Genomic DNA, 24,090 nt, shown 5'->3' with positions numbered 1-24,090 from the left:
AAGAAGAGGATATACTCCAGGAACAAACCCTAGATAAAGAAGAAATGAATCTGACCATATCTTGTAATGCATTGTCTGGAATTACCACTCTTCAAACTATCAAGATAGAAGGACATATCAAGATGAAAAAGGTAATAGTGTTGATTGATTCGAGAAGTACCCATAATTTTATTCATTGTAAGATAGCCAAGGAATTGAATTGCTTCCTATATCTAGCACCAGAGTGTCAAATGATGGTTGCAAGTGGAGGAACCATAAATTGCTCTGGAAAGTGCCATAATATCAAGCTATCTACGGGAGAATATGTATTGAATATCCCAATGTTTTCCATTCCAATGGATGGTGTTGATGTTGTACTAGGAGTCAAATGGCTACAATCCTTGGGTACAATAGCTTTTAATTTTCAAGAACTTTTCATGAAATTTTGTGCGGAAGGAAAGGAAGTTGAATTAAGGGGTATTGCAGAGAAACTAGGAAATATAATCAGCTCTAATGGTATGACAAAGCTTCTAAAGAAGGAACAATGAGGCGTAATTGCACAATTATGTTCGCTAGAGGTTCCCACATTGAAATCATCTATTTCTCCAAATCTCCAAAAAGTCTTGGACAATCATTCCAAGTTATTTGAGACTCCCAAAGGCCTCCACGTATTCGTGATCATGGTCATTGGTGGGCCCTGGTATTGTAGCAATAATGCTACAACTCCCGGAACTCCCTTCTTTAATTTTATCAACCCGGTAGTTCGTAACAAACTTGGAAGCGACGGTGTTGTATGCACAAGTACTAGCTCTTGTCGCAGCTGTCACTTGGTCAGCTGGCACAAGTCCGCTAGGGGCTCAAGCCAACTTCTATGAGCTCTTAGAAGAAGCTTTTTAACTGGTGGACGAAAGCTAACTCAAAGGAAGCTAATCTACTTGCGGAAAGAAACTGAAAGCCAAAAAGAAATACAAACCCTAGCAAACCCTAGCAAACCCTAATTCTACCAACTAGTCCTACTGATGCACAAATGAGAATGCAAACTACGAGAAGAGATGCCATTACTTCTAGGAAGGTAAAATGCATGTGTCTAAGTTATCACTATCTGAAGAAAACATCTTTTTGTATTTTTGATTAAGTTATAAGAATTGTCATGCATGTGCTTTTAACTAGTTTTCCACTGTGCAGGGATGGATCAAGGGATGAAATGCTTTGGGAAAGGTTGGGATGGTACAGAGAGGGTCTAAGGGATACCTGACATTCTCTCTGAGAGTTTCACAAAGTTTGGATGACATGCAACCGTGTTTATGAACTTCTACAGGAAGTCTGCAGGGGTTTCTACAGGAAGTTCTGTAAGTCTTCTACAGGATGTTTCGAAATGGGATTTTGGAGCATGGATGGAGGGAAAAAGATGGAGGAATGATTATGGAGGTGAAATAGGGATGTGAAGAGGTCTAAGGCTCGGTGGATGAGGCTAAGGAGCGATTGGATTTGTTCAAGGGAGAGTGAAGCAATGTTGCACAAAAATTAGGGTTTTGGGAGCGAATGGCAAACGTGAAGCAAGGGTTCTAAGTAGAGGATGGAGCAGGTAGGTTGGATGGAGTATGTGCAGGTAAGGAAGGGTAATAGGTACTCTGCAAGTGGTTTTCCAAACTGAACAAACAAAGACATGCAAAAAAACAAAGATCTAGTTATGCTACCCTAATATGATCTAGCGAACAGTAATAAGAATGGACAGCAACTTTATTTGCAAGGAGACCATGTATATTAACTATGAAATGAAGCATTCACAGCTCTGAACATGTAACCAACTTCTGCAAATGAAAACCAAACACTAATGATTGCATGGTAAAGCAAAGTCAGTGTTTTTGTGGGCAGCAAAGTCATCCTAGTCATAGCTCCTGATCCCACTAAGGGAGAGGTGAAACCACAGACGTTTGTTGGCCCTTTTCTTGAAGCTTTTTCTGTTAACAACCTATCAAATAAATCTGAGCATGAAAATCTATTTTACTCATCAAAAAAACAAACTAAATAACAAAACAAGATTTAGATGAAAATTTTATTCTAAGAATGCAGCAAAGACACATAAAGATAATCAAAGGAGGTATTGGGCGCTTGAGATGGGCCCAACCCCAAGAGTTGTAGCCTCCTAAGAGAGATTTAGAGCTGGTGCAAAGCTAGATTCATCTTTATTGATCAAGAAATGAAGAGTTACATCAAAACTGTCCACAAGAAGAACTTGAACATGAGCTGAAAGCAAAGCTAGTCTATTGCATAAAAATCGAATTACAAAATGACTGCAACAAAGCTATGAAATGACTAACTACTAGCTACTATCTACTAGCTAACTAGCTAACCAAATTGACTAACTAGCTAATCCCAAAAATGACTACCAACTAGCTAACCCCAAATGAGGCCCTAAGCCTTCTTATTTATACAATTTGAGGACCCAACAGTCCTCCTAAAATTTAGGGACTTGGCTGCCCAAGACTTGTAGTTAACAGCAGTCCTACTTGACTTGCTTGGCTGCCCTTGTGCTCATTGATTTGGTGGCCTTTGAACTCCGAGCTGATGGTGGAGAATTCGAGGTAAGGGCCCATAAATGAGGGGGACACCTTCCTACAAATCCTCTAGCTTGTTCTCCCACGAATTTGGCTGCCAAGTGCTCATTAAGACCTTCAATTTTGTCTCCAAGTTGACCAAAAAGGCTACACAAAGCACCCATTAGACTTGTTGGCATAATGACTAACCAAATTCACTCTATTAACATAAAAATAATCAAAAACATGCAATAAACAAATGAGAATGGTGGACTAAGTCAATTTAGGAGGTTGAATGAGCCCAAATAATCATCCATTTTTGGGCCTCATCATCACCCCCTACTGAAAGTGTTGCTCATCCTCTGAGCAACCAATCTCTCTCCTCATCTTTGATGGCCCTGGTGGCCTCCTTGTCATGCCAAAACTTCTGAAGTGATGTCCTCTTTTCTTTCATGAAACCATGCTTCTTTGCTTCTTCCCACTGCCTGTTCCTTTTCCTAGTGAATTCTCAGCCTTGGTATGAGTGTGCAAGCATATTCGATCTGATGGCAGCAATGGTGGCGAAAGGAGATGAAACCAGTGGAGGATGGAAGAAAAGAGTGGTTGCATGTCTCCCCAAAAGTCTTCAGGCTTCAAATCCCTCTCCATAATGGATTCTAGCCTACCCAAAGGCTTCTACAGGATGTTTCTGGTAAAAATATAGAACTTCCTGTAGAAAGTTGAACCATGACTAAATTGTGTCCGAACCCTGAAAAGAATGAGTGTTCATAGAGGGGATGGATGTGCTTAGGGTGGCCAACACAGGTGCTGCCTCCTTAGCTAAAATCTCGACCGATTTCTCCTTTTGCTGCCCTTTTTCCAAACTTCCTGTAGAAAGTCCTGTAGTGGCTGTTTTCTGTCTTCCTGTAGAAACAGTCTTCACTGTTTTGGCCTGCTTAGCTGAGGGTGCCTTCTCCTTGACTGTGTTGTGGTTGCCTTGGGCGTGTTCCTACTTGTTTTGACATTTTTAGTCCTCTCTGCCCGTGTTTGAAACCATTTCTCCCTTGGTGTTTGTGCCTTCATTCCTCCCACAGTTTTGGCCTCAGCAGCTTGGCATTTCACTCATTCTTCTTGTTCCTTCTGTGGTGGTCTGTCTTGTGTTTCTTTTCCATGTCCTTCCACTGCTCCTCCTATTCTGCTTGTTTGAATTTTTATGCTTTTCCTAGCCTTAAAATACATGGATGCCTGCCTTTTTCTTTTTTCCTTTTTGTTTTGTAGATGTGCTTAGTGCAGCATGCGCAGCTGCTGCCTCCCTTGCCAACATTTCAGGGGATTTCTCTTTTTGTTGTTCTTTCCCTTCACTTCCTGTAGAAACCTCTATGCCTTCATGTTGCTCTGACTGTTTTTTCAGCAGTGCATTTTCCTCTTGTAGCTGGGATTTTTTAATGCTTCCAATGTGTCTCACCATGGCCAATTGTTCTCTTAATTCCTTTAGCTTGTCCTCCATGTGGTGTTGAGTGTTTTTTTCTAAATAAAATACTCAGGTGAGGAAGCAGGTAGAACTGAAAACAGAGGGATAGCTGAATTGTTAGCTTTTTCTAAAACCAAATAAGGAATTTCCCATGTGCTTCTCCTTACGAGATTACCTTGCAATATTTCCCTTTGTTTTAAACTGCTTTTATCCCGAAATTGACTCTCTGCTTTTTGAAAAAACAAATTTTTTTTTGACAGAACAATGGATAAATAACACAGGTTCTTTTCAGAGAGTAGGCAGATATGCAAATTCATTTCTTTTCACACAGGCTGGTTTCTATGGTTGCATATATTTTCTTTACAGTGGAATTTGAGAAAGAAGGCAACAAACTTTGAGTGCAGAGAAGGAAACAGAGAACTGTGTAGAACTCAGGGAAAATGTGCATGCATAATTTCAAACTTGACTCTTTTTCAATCCACTGATGTGTTTTTAATCATTCAAATAAGTCATGTGCAGATAGATTTCCCCAAGCCTACCTCATTTCAAGCTTGAATTTTGACAGAAATCTCAGGTTTCCATTCTGCAGAGCTGTTCTATGCGTTTCCTGTAGACGACTTCCTTCGTTTCCTGTATAACGTGATCATGCCTTTGGGTGAGCCCGATGCACTAGAGAAATTCGAAAATAGGTAGGAAACTCAGCGGAGGTCGATAGATTAAGCCGATTGTGGAAGCAGAGGATGTATACTTTGAGTGAGCATGATGCAAGTGCGAGTTGACTAACAGCTGAGCGCTCAGATTTCTGCGTGATTTTTGGAGTGAGGTGGCACATACGTGTGCTGGCTTATGCGACTGTTTTGCAATCATGAACTGCAGTGATCACTACTTGTTCTCTGCTTGAAATCTCATCGATTCAGTTGCACTGGAGTTAGACTGCCCATACTGGCCGTTTTTTGACTTTCACGTGCATGGCTGAGCCATGCATGCTGCGTGACTTGCTAGAGAACTGGACATCAAGTGAACCTTCGTAAATTCGTGGCTTAATTCCATCACTCCATTCGTTCATACAGTTCTTGAATTAGATTCATGCAATAGAGGAATAGGTTTTGTCATGTACCTGAAGCCAAACGGCTGCTTGTGAAGCTCCTTGCTGTTGCATGCTCTGATTCTTTGATTGAATGAGGCTTGGCTAATGATTTTTGGATTTATTTTCCTTGTGCAGGTGTCCTCTGGCCGGATCTGAGCTGCATACAATCGTATCCACGTTCAACTCTGCCCGTTCAAGCTGTTGCTGCTGCATGGTCACAAAACCAGAACTTCTTTTTGCCATTTCTCCCAAACGGTAGATCGGATTGATCTGAAACTCGGTGAGCATGTTCCTACCATCACTATGCATCTCCCATAGCAAAATCGTGATCAATGGATGCACGGATTTCGAGAAAAATGGAAAATTGCGGAAGATTTCAGAGCTCGATTTCTCGGAAACCGTGCATCGGAATCAGTTGAAACTGCTTGGGTAGGCTACTATCACCCATGTGCATCTCCCCATGAAACAGGTTTTGAAACGGATGCACGGTTATGGAGAAAATGCAAAAATGGCTGACGGTGATGGAGGTTGATTTCTTGGAAACCGTGCACCAGAATTGCATGAAACTGCTCAGGCATGTTTTCATCAACCTTGTACAATTCCCCATAAAACGGTTTGTCAAATGGATGCATGGTTTTCAAGTTATGGCATAAACAAATTCTGCTCTATGTGTTTTTGCTTCAAGGCACTTTGCATTTTGGTTGCATGGTATGACAAAATGAATTTTGGCTGTGATGCAGGTATGGATATGATGGAGGAGGAGTTGGAAGATTGCAGGAGGACTTCTGAACCTTTGAGGAAGCTACCATGCTTGCCAAACCACTTTTTGAGATCCATGTCTAGTTTCCCACAATTTCTACAGGAAGTTCCTGTAGAAGCACAATGAGAAGCACAAGGCGGTGGAAAAAATGATGGAGAAAGGCAAGGGATGGACACACAAGTGCTTGTAGGCCTAATCAACATATTCCCACCGTTAGATTCACTTTTGAAATTGGATTTGGTTCGTCCAAAGGTTCTACAGGATGTTTCCTGTAGAAATACAGAGCTTCCTGTAGAAGGCACAAGAAAAATTCCTTTAACCTTGATTTGAGTGCTCCTCCTGTCATGAAAAATCCTTCTTGCAACCTGCAATGTCACTGCTGCAACATGAAATTATTCAATGGAGATTAGCTTTATTTTTCTTTTCTTTTTTCTCTTTTTTTTTTGAAAAACAACTAGGGCGCCTCATGGAGGTTTTCACCCTAATTGCCTGCCCTGGGCGCCTTCAAGGGAGGTTTTCACCCAGAGATCTTATTCTCTTTTCTCTTTTTTTTTCAACCCATTGACCGCCTCATGGAGGTTTTCAATCAATGAGCCAATCTAAGGCGCCTCCGAGGAGGTTTTCACCTTAGATTTCTATTTTCCTCTTATTTTCATTTTTTTCATTTCTTTACTTTTTTCCTTTTTTTCTTTTTTTCGTTTTTCTACCCTACCCTACTTGAAAAACAAAATCATTTTCAAGTATAAGAATACTTCCAATGGAGCCATGTGCACATCGAGATTAGAGACAAGATGATGTGAAGGCTCGGAATGCATGCTTTGACAACTATCCAAATTTCAGAGACAAAATGATCTGACTTTGAAAGTACAAAACATAGCTAAGGAAGAGAGTACTGCTGCAACTTAGTGACTGTCTGGAACCATGTCTCAATATAGCTTTGATATCCTTGGTTCTTTTGCTGATCTGGATCATTCTTCATGTCACCTTCTAACATGAACTTCTCATCTTCCTCTTTTTGCTGATCTTTCTCTTGAGTACATGGAAGGTTTGATGGTAACCATGAGGGAACTCTCTCGATCTCTGATTCTGATCTCTTCTCTTCATCAAGTGCAGCCCATGGTTCTTTGATCTCCTCTTTGGAATCTTCTTTTGCTTTTGGTCCTTCAATGTTGTCAATATAATCTTTGCTTTGCAACACTCTTCCTGAGCTTTGGCGAAGATCATTGGTCTCAAGAGGAGTTGTTTGGATATGTTGTGCCTCAGATTTGCAATGGGGTTGAGATGCTCCATTGTGTGGTTTTGGAAATGGTACGGGTAGTTGGGTGGAGGTGTGAAATTGAGATGGAGATGGATGGCATTGTGGTTGGGTAGGCATTTGGGGTTGCCTTGGTGGAGGAGGAGGTGATGGTTGTGGATGAGCAGGTGGTGGAGGAAAATGAGCGGGATGAGAGTTGTACTGGGGCCTCCACTCTTGATAAGGTGCATTCCACTGAGGCTGTGGCTGAGCATAAGAGTGAAATGAATGAGCAACTGGTTGGGTATAATATGGATCTGTGAAGGAACAAGGAGGATATGACCAAGGAGGAGGTGTAGACCAGGAAGGATGAGCAGGGGGATCCCAAGAAGGCATGAAAGTGGCTTGATAAGGGTAATAATAGGTCTCGGGTATCCCTTGCAGTTCCTGCTGGTAAGATCTAGGTCCCTGTGGCCTCCTTTGGTTCATATAATAGAGTGATTCAGTGGCTCCCTTGGCTCTTTGATATGCAGCTTTGATTCTGGGCAAGGAAGGGCACTGATCTGTAGGATGGTATTCTTCACATACAAAACACACTTCTAGGGAGTGCATTGGACATTTGTTCCTAGGATGCTTTTTAACGCACCTAGGACAAAAGATGACCAAAGCCCTCTTGGCTTCTTCTTGCTTCTTTTGGATCAGCAAGGTATCCAGTTGCATGGCAAGAAACTGCCTCATATCACTCTTGAAATCTTTGATCTGATTTTGAAATTCATCTTTGGACAAGATGTTGCTCCCAACATTTCTGCTTGTAGCCATTTGCTCCAGAGGAATGTTTTCTTCTTCTTCTCCCCTAGAGGTTCTTTAAATATGCCTTGATGTCCACCCAGGGGTTCTTTAATCACAGCCATCGAAGAAGAGATAACGTTGGCTGTGTGAAGCAGTGGGGGGTTGTGCAATCATTTTTCTAACTTATCTCTACTCCTACAAGGCATGAAATGAAATCTTTTTGGTTGATTTTTTTCTTTTTTCTACTTCTACCTACAAAATTGAAATAGATTGAACTGCAACTAACTATCTTGCTAAAATGAAAATGCGGAATTGAAATGAAAGCAGGAAAGGACTAATCTATTTTGCTCAAATGAAATTGCACGAATGGAAATGCTAGTCTACGCTTGCAGAATTGAAATGCTAATCTATGCTTGCAGAAATGAAATTGCGGAATTGAAATGCTAATCTATGCTTGCAGAAATGAAATTGCGGAATTGAAATGCTAATCTATGAAAGCAAGAAATGCTAATCTACTTTTGCATAAATGAAATTGCATAATGGAAATGAAATAAACTACTTAGCAGAAGGTTGTAGTAGAAAATAGAAGAATAGCAACAATCACCAATACTCTGCCGCTTCCCCGGCAACGGCGCCAAAAAGATGGTGGGCCCCAGTATTGTAGCAATAATGCTACAACTCCCGGAACTCCCTTATTTAATTTTATCAACCCGGTAGTTCGTAACAAACTTGGAAGCGACGGTGCTGTATGCACATGTACTAGCTCTTGCCGCAGATGTCACTTGGTCAGCTGGCACAAGTCCGCTAGGGGCTCAAGCCAACTTCTATGAGCTCTTAGAAGAAGCTTTTTAACTGATGGACGAAAGCTAACTCAAAGGAAGCTAATCTAATTGTGGAAAGAAACTGAAAGCCAAAAAGAAATACAAACCCTAGCAAACCCTAATTCTACCAACTAGTCCTACTGATGCACAAATGAGAATGCAAACTACGAGAAGAGATGTCATTACTTCTAGGAAGGTAAAATGCATGTGTCTAAGTTATCACTATCTGAAGAAAACATCTTTTTGTATTTTTGATTAAGTTATAAGAATTGTCATGCATGTGCTTTTAACTAGTTTTCCACTGTGCAGGGATGGATCAAGGGATGAAATGCTTTGGGAAAGGTTGGGATGGTACAGAGAGGGTCTAAGGGATACCTGAAATTCTCTCTGAGAGTTTCACAAAGTTTGGATGACATGCAACCGTGTTTATGAACTTCTACAGGAAGTCTGCAGGGGTTTCTACAGGAAGTTCTGTAAGTCTTCTACAGGATGTTTCGAAATGGGAGTTTGGAGCATGGATGGAGGGAAAAAGATGGAGGGATGAGTATGGAGGTGAAATAGGGATGTGAAGAGGTCTAAGGCTCGGTGGATGAGGCTAAGGAGCGATTGGATTTGTTCAAGGGAGAGTGAAGCAATGTTTCACAAAAATTAGGGTTTTGGGAGCCAATGGCAAACGTGAAGCAAGGGTTCTAAGTAGAGGATGGAGCAGGTAGGTTGGATGGAGTATGTGCAGGTAAGGAAGGGTAATAGGTACTCTGCAAGTGGTTTTCCAAACTGAACAAACAAAGACATGCAAAAAAACAAAGATCTAGTTATGCTACCCTAATATGATCTAGCGAACAGTAATAAGAATGGACAGCAACTTTATTTGCAAGGAGACCATGTATATTAACTATGAAATGAAGCATTCACAGCTCTGAACATGTAACCAACTTCTGCAAATGAAAACCAAACACTAATGATTGCATGGTAAAGCAAAGTCAGTGTTTTTGTGGGCAGCAAAGTCATCCTAGTCACAGCTCCTGATCCCACTAAGGGAGAGGTGAAACCACAGACGTTTGTTGGCCCTTTTCTTGAAGCTTTTTCTGTCAACAACCTATCAAATAAATCTGAGCATGAAAATCTATTTTACTCATCAAAAAAACAAACTAAATAACAAAACAAGATTTAGATCTAAATAGCAAATTTTATTCTAAGAATGCAGCAAAGACACATAAAGATAATCAAAGGAGGTATTGGGCGCTTGAGATGGGCCCAACCCCAAGAGCTGTAGCCTCCTAAGAGAGATTTAGAGCTGGTGCAAAGCTGGATTCATCTTTATTGATCAAGAAATGAAGAGTTACATCAAAACTAACCACAAGAAGAACTTGAACATGAGCTGAAAGCAAAGCTAGTCTATTGCATAAAAATCGAATTACAAAATGACTGCAACAAAGCTATGAAATGACTAACTACTAGCTACTATCTACTGGCTAACTAGCTAACCAAATTGACTAACTAGCTAATCCCAAAAATGACTACCAACTAGCTAACCCCAAATGAGGCCCTAAGCCTTCTTATTTATACAATTTGAGGACCCAACAGTCCTCCTAAAATTTAGGGACTTGGCTGCCCAAGACTTGTAGTTAACAGCAGTCCTACATGACTTGCTTGGCTGCCCTTGTGCTCATTGATTTGGTGGCCTTTGAACTCCGAGCTGATGGTGGAGAATTCGAGGTAAGGGCCCATAAATGAGGGGGACACCTTCCTACAAATCCTCTAGCTTGTTCTCCCACGAGTTTGGCTGCCAAGTGCTCATTAAGACCTTCAATTTTGTCTCCAAGTTGACCAAAAAGGCTACACAAAGCACCCATTAGACTTGTTGGCATAATGACTAACCAAATTCACTCTATTAACATAAAAATAATCAAAAGCATGTAATAAACAAATGAGAATGGTGGACTAAGTCAAATTAGGAGGTTGAATGAGCCCAAATAATCATCCATTTTTGGGGCTCATCAGTCATGCTATTCATTTGATTCCAGGAAGTGTTCCTCCAAACATCAAGCCATACAGATGTCCCTATGCTCAAAAGAGTGAAATTGAATGTATGGTTGCAGAAATGCTAGAGGTTGGTATAATTCGACCTAGTCAAAGTTCTTTCTCTGCTCTAGTAGTACTGGTGCGCAAGAAGGATGGATCATGGTGCATGTGTCCAGATTATAGGGAGCTCAACAAGCTTAGTATTAAAGATAAATTTCCCATTCCTGACATTGATGAATTATTGGATGAATTGCATGGATCAATTTAGTTGGAGCTTCGTTCAGGATATCATCAAATCAGAATGAAGACTGAAGACATTCTGAAAATAGCATTTAGAACTCATGAGGGTCATTATGAATCTTTGGTCATGCCTTTTGGCACTACCAATGCACCTTCTACATTTCAAGGTTTGATGAATTTGATTTTCAAACCCTTCCTTAGAAAATTTGTGTTAGTAATTTTTGATGATATACTAATCTACAGCAAGTCTTGGAAGGATCATGTTGAACATGTTGACAGGGTGCTCAAACTATTGGAGGAGAAACAATTATATGCAAAAGGCTCCAAATGTTTTTTTGTAGTACAAGAGGTGGAATATCTAGGTCATATTATATCTCATGAAGGTTTTAAGGTAGACCCTAGCAAAATTAAAGCCATTAAGGAAGGGAAATCCCCACATCCATAAAGCATCTGCGAGGATTTCTCGGGTTGACGGGGTATTATCGCAATTTTGTTAAGAATTATGGGAGAATAGTAGCACCTCTAACAACATTATTGAAGAAAGATTCATTTTCATGGACTCCAGAAGTAACAAAGGCCTTCAAACATCTTAAAGAGACAATGTGCCAAGCACCAGTCTTAGCTACACCGGACTTCACAAAAACCTTTATTTTGGAATGTGATGCTTTAGGAAATGGAATTGGTGTTGTTTTAATGCAAGATGAAAGACCCATTGCTTTCAAAATTCATCCAATCAAAGGAAAGTATTTACAAAAAGCTATTTATGAGAAGTAAATGTTGGCAATACTACATGCACTTAAGAAATGGCGACCCTGCCTAATGGGAAGATATTTCAAGGTAAAAATGGATCATGATAGTCTTAAATGATTTTTAGAACAAAGATTATCCTCTGAAGAGCAAAAAAAATGGGTAACAAAGATGTTGGGTTATGACTTTGAAATCATCTACAAAAAAGGGAAGCAAAATGCTATGGCAGATGCACTCTCAAGAAAGGATGGGGATATTGAAGCATTGTTGTGTGCCATTTCTATTATCCAACCAGATTGGATAAACAAAGCAAGGGATGAATGGAAAAATGACAAAGAAGTGTGGGCACTCATTCAAAAGCTACAACAAGATCCCAGTACATTTGATACATTTAGCTCGAAAAATGATTCGTTATAGTACAAAGATCGCTTATACCTATGTAAGAATTCCCAACTCAAACAAAAGATTCTTATGGAATTTCACACTTCTCCCTTAGGAGGGCACTCAGGATTTTTAAAAACTTACCACAGGGTTAAGAAGGAAGTATTTTGGGATGGCCTTAAATCGGATATTCAAAATTTTGTGGTGGAATGTTTGGTTTGCCAACAAAATAAAGTTAAAACAATTAATACCCCAGGTCTATTACAACCTTTATCACTTCCAAGCCAATGTTGGGAGGAGGTTTCAATGGATTTTATCGCAAGGTTACCCAAGTCCGTAGGAGAGAGTGTCATCATGGTGGTAGTTGAGAGACTTACCAAGTATGCACACTTTTGTGCATTATTGCATCCATTTAAAGCCAATATATTTTCTACTGCATTTATGGAAACAATTCAAAAGCTACATGGAAACCCAAAGATTATTGTAAGCAACAGAGATCCCATTTTCACTAGAAATTTTTGGACAGAATTATTTTCTTGTCTCGGTACTCAGTTAGCTCATAGCTCATCTTATCATCCTCATTATAATGGGAAAATTGAGATAGTAAACAAATGTTTGGAAGGATATCTTTCTTGCTTTGTATCTGATAAACAGACACAGTGGGTCAAATGGTTGCCTCTAGCTGAATGGTAGTATAACACTTCCTTCCATACTACAACAAAAATGACCCCATTTATGGCACTTTATGGATATCATCCACCATCCATCACATCATATTTAAGAGAAAATTCTAAGGTTCAAGCAGTGGAACATCACATCAAGCATCAACAACAATTTCTCCAACTCTTAAAGGATAACCTCACGTTGGCGTAGAATAAAATGAAACAACAGGCAGATCAACATCGCAACGAAAGAATTTTTGATATAGGTGACTGGGTATTCCTACGGCTACAAACATATAAACAAATTTCCCTTAAGCAATCTAAGAAGGATAATAAATTATCACCAATGTATTATGGTTCGTACAAGGTGTTGCAAAAGATTGGTACTATGGCATACAAATTGGAGCTTCCTGCAGCTTCCCGAGTGCACCCAGTTTTCCATGTTTCATGTTTAAAGAAGGTTATAGGTGACAAGCTCCCAATTCAAACAATATTGCCAAAACTTGATGAGGAAGGAAAAATCATATTGGAACCAAAGCAGTCACAGAAACAAGAACTTGACAGCTATGAAATCGATCAATTTCGGAGTATCTCATCAAGTGGAAGAACTTATCTGCTGAAGATTCCACATGGGAGGATGATAATTTTATACAGAAGCATCCAAAACTACTCAAGCATTGAGGAAAACACTTTTCGGAAGCAGAGGGGCATGTTAGGTCCCTATAATACTAGCAATTCCCCCATTATTATTGTCATTGTATCCCTTATTGATATTATCATGCCCCTATTGTCCCCAGATTGTTATTAGGGTGCCCCATAGAAACCCATTATTTTTATTGTTGTGCCCTTATGTTATTACTATTATGTCGACTTGATTATATTGTAACCCCTTAGACTCCCATATATAGAAGGGAGGTTTAGTCATTTGTATCATCCAAGAGTTGATCATTTGTGTAATGTGTTAGACTCTGTCTTGTATGTCAGTGTGAGATTGATTCTTCTTCAAAACCCTATTTTGAAGAAGAAATCATTAAATGTGGTTTTTTAAAATATGTATCAAATTCTCCAGCTCTTCAAAAGGCAGCAGCTTCCTCAGCTCCTATCTCTGCAAAAGCACAAACAAAAGAAAACAAAACATCATCAGCAATCAGAGGCAAAGCAAGTTACAAGCTATTTGGAGAGGTCTCACTGGAAATCCCAAACAAACTTCATTGTCACAACTATTGAATCAAATGATTGTGTTAGCGTTGGGAATGCCCTGCATCTTATTCATCAACGGAATGTGATCGGAGGTGATTTTGTGCCTGTTAGTGGTGACTCTGTGAGTAATATGTCTTTGAGGCAAGTTCTGCAAGAACACAAGGAGAATAAAGAAGGCCTCGAGTTATTGAAGATTTCCATTGAGAAAGAAGGCTATACTGGCAAGGTTGTTATTGGCATGGATGTAGCTGCTTCCGAGTTTTACACTGAGAAGGATCATGCAGTTCATTTTACACAGGAATTTGAATCTTTATACCAATGGACCTGTAGGTGGCGGTGGCATCAGGTCTTTCACTTCCATTGCAAATAAAGTATGGACTCTGTATGAGCAAGTATCCATTGCGGCTATGGACTGTGGGCATCTGGAAATTGCAAAGGAATACATTCAAATTCTTTTGAAGAAGTTTCCAGATAGTACCAGAGTAGGCAGGCTGGAAGGAATGTGGTTTGAGGCTAAAGGATCCTGGACACGAGCAGACAAAGTTTACTCAGGCCTATTGGAAGAGCATCCATTGGAAGAGCATGGAGGGAACTTGTAGACTTATACATTTCTCTTCAAATGTGTAAGCAGGCAGCTTTTTGTTTTGAAAAGCTAATACTTGCTCAACCATCAAATCCATTCTTTCACTTATCATATGCTTGGCGGTCTTGAAAATTTTAAACCGGCAAAAAAAAAAAAAAAATATTATGCTGTGGCTATCGACTTGAGTGGGGGAAGAAATATTCGAGCTTTGTATGGTGTGTGCTTGTGTGGAGTGGCCATCAATCAAATAACGAAGGGTCGTGATAAAGATGAAAAAGAAGGCTCAGAGTTACACTTTCTTGCAGCGGCCTCTTTAGTTAAGAATTATAAACAAAGATCTCCCGACAGGGCCCCTCTAGTCATTTCTGCTCTTGAACAGATGAAGGCCTTTTCATCATAGTTGTCATTGACATCAAATGGAAGCCTACAATTTTTATAATTCATTACTTTTTTGTCTTTGCGGAAGGATAATGTTGTACTTTATCTCATATATTTTCTTCGAGACTCCTCTGCTGCAGCAACTCTCTCCTCGCCCTTTTGAGGATTTACAATCCACGTGCTCTATAAAAACCGGGACAAATCAAATCAACTCAATTCAAACACCACCTATAAATACAAAAGCTAATCAGATTCAAGAGATTCCCTCAGGATTTAGTATACGAAAGGATCGAGATTTCATTTTCCGGGGGCATTATAAAAGCTTTTATGTTTCATTCGATATCGATTGTGTAGTGAAGAGCATGGCCGAACAGGTCTTGGAAGGGAGTCAGCCAGTGGATCTCGAGAATAATCCTTCAGGCATCATTCCCACCCTCCAGAATATAGTGTCCACTGTAAACTTGGATTGCAAATTGGACTTGAAAGCCATTGCTCTTCAAGCTGGAAATGCAGAGTACAATCCCAAGCGTTTTGCAGCAGTCATAATGAGAATAAGGGAGCCCAAAACTACAACACTGATATTTGCATCAGGGAAGATGGCACAAATGTTTATATTGGATATCAAGGAAGCAAAATCCTAATGAGGGGCTGAAACAATGTACAATGTGGATCTGAATTGTTCTTCCCCCAGCTATTTTTCTAGAGTTGTTGAGGGCTAGGACTGCCTATAGGCACTTTTAATTGGATTATGCGTAATAATTGAAATTCAAAACATCAGGAAAACAGTATATTCGCATCAGATAGTTGATGGCCGCATTGATTTTTTTATATATATTTCGTTGTTTTATGATAGAACCCTTTGCAGATGAATTAAAGATATCAGTAAAGTGGCAATCGTTCCAATATGTGGGCATTCGATTCATCTAAAAGAGCATATGTGGCAGTTTGACCCATATTTTAGAAATTTCCATAGAGTGGCAAAGCGTATCTCCAGAAATTTGAGAGCACTTGCAAAGTGGCATTCAAAGGTTCGATTGCCTGTTTCTGTCTTCACGCTGGAATAATGGAAGGCTTTTCTATCTTTAAGAGCAGATGGAGGATTCTTTTCTATCTTCATGGCTTTAGTTGAAACAGTGCCCCTATTTTTGGGGTCGATTTTTTTTCCCCTATGCAGAGTTTATTTATTGTATTTAAAAAAAAATCATTGGTAAGAGTGAGGGGAAGAGAGTTCTGGGCACTGGTGGAGGAGAGAGAGCAGAGCTTCATTGTACAGCTGATTGACAGAGATTTTAATTAAAAAATGCAGCTCTGACCCCTGAGATTCCTGTGGTATGAAATTTAACATTTGTCTTTTCTTATGTCTCATATGTAGCCTGTTATGTGTTCATGTCATTTCATGATCGTTTCTATTTGAACAAATGAAGTGTTAAGGTAGAATTCATAACTTATATGCTCTGCCTTTAAATTTGTTCATATTTAATGTTTCTTCTATTTGACAAGGATTCATCTTCTATGCCCTTGTCAGCTCCTCAGCGGTCTTGCCATTCCATTTAATCTCAATTTGATGTTAAACTTTCTTACCTACCTTGCCTCAGGGGATAATCTATGTTTTTGATTACATTTCTCTATTCAAGCTGTTACTTTGCCCATGTAGCCCAGAAAAACCCCATCATTTTATTAAAAACCCCCTTTTATCAATTTACTATCCTAAAATCAGTTTCTTTTGAAGTCATCTTAGCCCCTTTTAGAAAAGTTTTTGCTGAGATAGACTGGAGAGAGCCCTCTCCTGTCCTCGTAGGGCTAGCTACGAGGCTAAGTGGTTTGATGTTGCCTTGGATTTTGCCTTCTTCAGCCTGAGGCCAGATTCGAGTGCTAACATATTGGCGACCATACTGGGGAGAAAAAACTTGTTTGTGGGTTGATGTGTTTTTTTATAAGCTACAGATGGAGCCTGAAGTTATGCCAGGTAGCCTTCGAAACGCTTTTGCTTTGCATTAGCGAAAGTAGATAAACGTTGCTTCAGTCAATCTCTGGTCTAGCTTGTAAACATGACATTTAACTTGTTAATTACCCCAGTACATGTATCAAGTTCAGATTTGATTGTTGATGGTGGACAGCAGTCAGACACATATGCAGGCTGAACCATTCACCTGGCGACTCCAACTCGATCCAGACATTCCAGTGCTTGTTGATTCACTCATGCAATGGTGGGGTATGTGTCAAACCCTGCCCTGTGTGAAGCTGTAGAAGAAATAAGAAATGAGTTAGCAGATTCTGAAATTGATGAAGATTTTTTTAGTGCCTTGCTTCATTGGTTGAAATCTACAAAGTTCCCTTGTTTCAAAACTAGATTTTGCGATTTAGTTTTTGAAAGAATTGAAAAGGAGATTCAATGTTTAGATGAGTAGATCCAGTCATATGATTTCCAAGACCCTAAAAAGTTCTTGGAAATCCTTCCTCCATTGAAATAAGAAATCATAGAATTGCCTATAGATGTTTACATTGACAGTGTGCAGCTGGAAGTATGTATTGCAGAGTTGGGGCAGCCAACAGAGTCTGGCTTCCACGATCCAATGGCAACATACATGGACACGTTTTTCAGTTTGATTGATAGATCAGGCTGTCTTGTACGTGACCAGGCTCATTACGTGCATGAAGAGCTGCCAGCAATTACATCTGTGTCCTGGCGGAAGCATTCTCGAGCGGCATCATTCTTAGGTTTACTTGAATGGTTAATCTGGAATTTCAGTATTAACTGATCTATTGTTTTTACAGCAAAGTAGGGTAGATTTTGTAAATAAATAAGCAGCCAAAGGGCAGCATTTCATTCTGAGTTTCATTTACAGTTTAGTTTGAAGTTTGTCGAGTCAGTCTTTCAATCAATTCAGTCAGTTTCCAGTTAATAAGTTGAGTCTGCGGTTGTGTCTATTTGTTGAAATAATGGACTCCATTTCCCAATGGATGGAGGCACTGTCTACTCTCCCAAAGTTCTGCGGTTCTTGGCACCTCCACGAAGCGGCAGCCGCCATCCCAAGTGTAGCCGATGTTAGACTCCGTCTTGTATGTCAGTGTGAGATTGATTCTTCTTCAAAACCCTGTTTTGAAGAAGAAATCATTAAATGTGGTTTTTTAAAATATGTATCATATTCTCCAGCTCTTCAAAAGGCAGCAGCTTCCTCAGCTCCTATCTCTGCAAAAGCACAAACAAAAGAAAATAAAACATCATCAGCAATCAGAGGCAAAGCAAGTTACAAGCTATTTGGAGAGGTCTCACTGGAAATCCCAAACAAACTTCATTGTCACAGCTTTTGAATCAAATGATTGTGTTAGCGTTGGGAATGCCCTGCGTCTTATTGATCAACGGAATGTGATCCGAGGTGATTTTGTGCCTGTTAGTGGTGACTCTGTGAGTAATATGTCTTTGAGGCAAGCTCTGCAAGAACACAAGGAGAATAAAGAAGGCCTCGAGTTATTGAAGATTGCCATTGAGAAAGCAGGCTATACTGGCAAGGTTGTTATTGGCATGGATGTAGCTGCTTCCGAGTTTTACACTGAGAAGGATCATGCAGTTCATTTTACACAGGAATTTGAATCTCTTTATACCAATGGACCTGTAGGTGGCAGTGGCATCAGGTCTTTCATTGCCATTGCAAATAAAGTATGGACTTTGTATGAGCAAGTATCCATTGCGGCTATGGACTGTGGGCATTTGGAAATTGCAAAGGAATACATTCAAATTCTTTTGAAGAAGTTCCCATACAGTACCAGAGTAGGTAGGCTGGAAGGAATGTGGTTTGAGGCTAAAGGATTCTGGACACGAGCAGACAAAGTTTACTTAGGCCTATTGGAAGAGCATCCATTGGAAGAGCATGGAGGGAACTTGTAGACTTATACATTTCTCTTCAAATGTGTAAGAAAGCAGCTTTTTGTTTTGAAAAGCTAATACTTTCTCAACCATCAAATCCATTCTTTCACTTATCATATGCTTGGCGGTCTTGAAAATTTTAAACCGGCAAAAAAAAAAAAAAAAATATTATGCTGTGGCTATCGACTTGAGTGGGGGAAGAAATACTCGAGCTCTGTATGGTGTGTGCTTGTGTGGAGCGGCCATCAATCAAATAACGAAGGGCCGTGGTAAAGATGAAAAAGAAGGCTCAAAGTTACACTTTCTTGCAGCGGCCTCTTTAGTTAAGAATTATAAACAAAGATCTCCCGACAAGGCCCCTTTAGTCATTTCTGCTCTTGAACAGATGAAGGCCTTTTCATCATAGTTGTCATTGACATCAAATGGAAGCCTGCAATTTTTATAATTCATTACTTTTTTGTCTTTGCGGAAGGATAATGTTGTACTTTATCTCATATATTTTCTTCGAGACTCCTCTGCCGCAGCAGCTCTCTCCTTGCCCTTTTGAGGATTTACAATCCACATGCTCTATAAAAACCGGGACAAATCAAATCAACTCAATTCAAACACCACCTATAAATACAAAAGCTAATCAGATTCAAGAGATTCCCTCAGGATTTAGTATACGAAAGGATCGAGATTTCATTTTCTGAGGGCATTATAAAAGCTTTTTTGTTTCATTCGATATCGATTGTATAGTGAAGAGCATGGCCGAACAGGGCTTGGAAGGGAGTCAGCCAGTGGATCTCGAGAAGCATCCTTCAGGCATCGTTCCCACCCTCCAGAATATAGTGTCCACTGTAAACTTGGATTGCAAATTGGACTTGAAAACCATTGCTCTTCAAGCTCAAAATGCAGAGTACAATCCCAAGTGTTTTGCAGCAGTCATAATGAGAATAAGGGAGCCCAAAACTACAGCACTGATATTTGCATCAGGGAAGATGGCACAAATGTTTATATTGGATATCAAGGAAGCAAAATCCTAATGAGGGGCTGAAACAATGTACAATGTGGATCTGAATTGTTCTTCCCCCAACTAATTTTCTAGAGTTGTTGAGGGCTAGGACTACCTATAGGCACTTTTAATTGGATTATGCGTAATAATTGAAATTCAAAACATCAGGAAAACGGTCTATTCGCATCAGATAGTTGATGGGCGCATTGAGTTTTTTATATATATGTCGTTGTTTTATGATAGAACCGTCTGCAGATGAATTAAAGATATCAGTAACGTGGCAATCGTTCCAATATGTGGGCATTCGATTCATCTAAAAGAGCATATGTGGTAGTTTGACCCATATTTTAGCAATTTCCCTAGAGTGGCAAAGCGTATCTCCAGAAATTTGAGAGCACTTGCAAAGTGGCATTCAAAGGTTCGATTGCCTATTTTTGTCTTCACGCTGGAATAATGGAAGGCTTTTCTATCTTTAAGAGCAGATGGAGGATTCTTTTCTATCTTCATGGCTTTAGTTGAAACAACGCCCCTGTTTTTGGGGTCGATTTGTTTTCCCCTATGCAGAGTTTATTTATTGTATTAAAAAAAATCATTAGTAAGAGTGAGGGGAAGAGAGTTCTGAGCGTTGGTGGAGGAGAGAGAGCAGAGCTTCATTGTACAGCTGATTGACAGAGATTTTAATTAAAAAATGCAACTCCGACCCCTGAGATTCCTGTGGTATGAAATTTAACATTTGTCTTTTCCTATGTCTCATATGTAGCCTATTATGTGTTCATGTCATTTCATGATCGTTTCTATTTGAACAAATGAATTGTTAAGGTAGAATTCATAATTTATATGCTCTGCCTTTAAATTTGTTCATATTTAATGTTTTCTTCAGTTTGACAAGGATTCATCTTCTATGCCCTTGTCAGCTCCTCAGCGGTCTTGCCATTCCATTTAATCTCAATTTGATGTTAAACTTTCTTACCTACCTTGCCTCAGGGGATAATCTATGTTTTTGATTACATTTCTTTGTTCAAGCTGTTACTTTGCCCATGCAGCCCAAAAAAACCCCATAATTTTACTAAAACCCCCCTTTTATCAATTTACTAACCTAAAATCAGTTTCTTTTGAAGTCATCTTAGCCCCTTTTAGAAAAGTTTTTGCTGAGATAGACTAGAGAGAGCCCTCTCCTGTCCTCGTAGGGCTAGCTATGAGGCTAAGTGGTTTGATGTTGCCTTGGTTTTTGCCTTCTTCAGCCTGAGGCCAAATTCGAGTGCTAACATATTGGCGACCATACTGGGGAGAAAAAACTTTTTTGTGGGTTGATGTGTTTGTTTTATAAGCTACAGACGGAGCCTGAAGTTATGCCAGGTAGCCTTCGAAACGCTTTTGCTTTGCATTAGCGAAAGTAGATAAACGCTGCTTCAGTCAATCTCCGGTCTAGCTTGTAAATGTGACATTTAACTTGTTAATTACCCCAGTACATGTATCAAGTTCAGATCTAATTGTTGATGGTGAACAGCAGTCAGACACACATGCAGGCTGAACCATTCACCTGGCGACTCCAACTCGATCCAGACATTCCAGTGCTTGTTGATTCACTCATGCAATGGTGGGGTATGTGTCAAACCCTGCCCTGTGTGAAGCTGTAGAAGAAATAAGAAATGAGTTAGCAGATTCTGAAATTGATGAAGATTTTTTTAGTGCCTTGCTTCATTGGTTGAAATCTACAAAGTTCCCTTGTTTCAAAACTAGATTTTGCGAGTTAGTTGTTGAAAGAATCGAAAAGGAGATTCAATGTTTAGATGAGCAGATCCAGTCATATGATTTCCAAGACCCTAAAATGTTCTTGGAAATCCTTCCTCCATTGAAACAAGAAATCATAGAATTGCCTACAGATGTTTACATTGACAGTGTGTAGCTGGAAGTATGTATTGCAGAGTTGGGGCAGCCAACAGAGTCTGGCTTCCACGATCCAATGGCAACATACGTGGACACGTTTTTCAGTTTGATTGATAGATCAGGCTGTCTTGTACGTGACCAGGCTCATTACGTGCATGAAGAGCTGCCAACAATTACATCTATGTCCTGGCGGAAGCATTCTCGAGCGGCATCATTCTTAGGTTTACTTGAATGGTTAATCTGGCATTTCAGTATTAACTGATCTATTTTTTTTACGGCAAAGTAGGGTAGATTTTGTAAATAAATAAGCAGCCAAAGGGCAGCATTTCATTCTGAGTTTCATTTACAGTTTAGTTTGAAGTTTGCCGAGTCAGTCTTTCAATCAATTCAGTCAGTTTCCAGTTAATAAGTTGAGTCTACAGTTGTGTCGATTTGTTGAAATAATGGACTCCATTGCCCAATGGATGGAGGCACTGTCTGCTCTCCCAAAGTTCTGCGGTTCTTGGCACCTCCACGAAGCGGCAACCGCCATCCCAAGTGGAGCCGATGTTAGACTCCGTCTTGTATGTCAGTGTGAGACTGATTCTTCTTCAAAACCCTGTTTTGAAGAAGAAATCATTAAATGTGGTTTTTTAAAATATGTATCATATTCTCCAGCTCTTCAAAAGGCAGCAGCTTCCTCAGCTCCTATCTCTGCAAAAGCACAAACAAAAGAAAACAAAACATCATCAACAATCAGAGGCAAAGCAAGTTACAAGCTATTTGGAGAGGTCTCACTGGAAATCCCAAACAAACTTCATTGTCACAACTTTTGAATCAAATGATTGTGTTACCGCTGGGAATGCCCTGCGTCTTATTGATCAACGGAATGTGATCCGAGGTGATTTTGTGCCTGTTAGTGGTGACTCTGTGAGTAATATGTCTTTGAGGCAAGTTCTGCATGAACACAAGGAGAATAAAGAAGGCCTCGAGTTATTGAAGATTTCCATTGAGAAAGCAAGCTATACTGGCAAGGTTGTTATTGGCATGGATGTAGATGCTTCCGAGTTTTACACTGAGAAGGATCATGCAGTTCATTTTACACAGGAATTTGAATCTCTTTATACCAATGGACCTGTAGGTGGCGGTGGCATCAGGTCTTTCATTGCCATTGCAAATAAAGTATGGACTTTGTATGAGCAAGTATCCATTGCGGCTATGGACTGTGGGCATTTGGAAATTGCAAAGGAATACATTCAAATTATTTTGAAGAAGTTTCCAGACAGTACCAGAGTAGGTAGGCTGGAAGGAATGTGGTTTGAGGCTAAAGGATCCTAGACACGAGCAGACAAAGTTTACTCAGGCCTATTGGAAGAGTACCATTGGAAGAGCATGGAGGGAACTTGTAGACTTATACATTTCTCTTCAAATGTGTAAGCAGGCAGCTTTTTGTTTTGAAAAGCTAATACTTGCTCAACCATCAAATCCATTCTTCCACTTATCATATGCTTGGCGGTCTTGAAAATTTTAAACCGGAAAAAAAAAAAAAATATATATATATATATATATATATATATATATATATATATATGCTGTGGCTATCGACTTGAGTGGGGGAAGAAATACTCGAGCTCTGTATGGTGTGTGCTTGTGTGGAGCGGCCATCAATAAAATAACGAAGGGTCGTGGTAAAGATTAAAAAGAAGGCTCAGAGTTACACTTTCTTGCAGCGGCCTCTTTAGTTAAGAATTATAAACAAAGATCTCCCGACAAGGCCCCTTTAGTCATTTCTACTCTTGGACAGATGAAGACCTTTTCATCATAGTTGTCATTGACATCAAATGGAAGCCTGCAATTTTTATGATTCATTGCTTTTTTGTCTTTGCGGAAGGATAATGTTGTACTTTATCTCATATATTTTCTTCGAGACTCCTCTGCCGCAGCAGCTCTCTCCTCGCCCTTTTGAGGATTTACAATCCACATGCTCTATAAAAACCGAGACAAATCAAATCAACTCAATTCAAACACCACCTATAAATACAAAAGCTAATCAGATTCAAGAGATTCCCTCAGGATTTAGTATAAGAAAGGATCGAGATTTCATTTTCTGAGGGCATTATAAAAGCTTTTCTGTTTCATTCGATATCGATTGTGTAGTGAAGAGCATGGCCGAACAGGTCTTGGAAGGGAGTCAGCCAGTGGATCTCGAGAAGCATCCTTCAGGCATCGTTCCCACCCTCCAGAATATAGTGTCCACTGTAAACTTGGATTGCAAATTGGACTTGAAATCCATTGCTCTTCAAGCTCGAAATGCAGATTACAATCCTAAGCGTTTTGCAGCAGTCATAATGAGAATAAGGGAGCCCAAAACTACAGCACTGATATTTGCATCAGGGAAGATGGCACAAATGTTTATATTGGATATCAAGGAAGCAAAATCCTAATGAGGGGCTGAAACAATGTACAATGTGGATCTGAATTGTTCTTCCCCAGTT

General features: G+C 39.8%; 4 pseudogenes; all 4 read left to right on the top strand.

The window, feature by feature from the left end:
• LOC149221645 (uncharacterized) overlaps positions 1-14,892 on the top strand; it is a 36,214-nt pseudogene extending 21,322 nt beyond the window's left edge.
• A 340-nt stretch (positions 14,893-15,232) lies between these two features.
• LOC149221644 (uncharacterized) lies at positions 15,233-19,216 on the top strand (annotated as a pseudogene).
• A 265-nt stretch (positions 19,217-19,481) lies between these two features.
• On the top strand, positions 19,482-19,760 carry LOC149221643 (TATA-box-binding protein pseudogene; annotated as a pseudogene).
• Positions 19,761-22,534: 2,774 nt separating this feature from the next.
• LOC149221642 (uncharacterized) lies at positions 22,535-23,420 on the top strand (annotated as a pseudogene).
• Positions 23,421-24,090: the final 670 nt, after the last annotated feature.

Source organism: Pinus tabuliformis, chromosome Q, assembly GCF_031772625.1.
Source record: "Pinus tabuliformis cultivar Carrire ecotype Pingquan chromosome Q, CPIR1, whole genome shotgun sequence".
Lineage (NCBI taxonomy): Eukaryota > Viridiplantae > Streptophyta > Pinopsida > Pinales > Pinaceae > Pinus > Pinus tabuliformis.
This window is presented reverse-complemented; position numbering and strand designations above follow the sequence as displayed.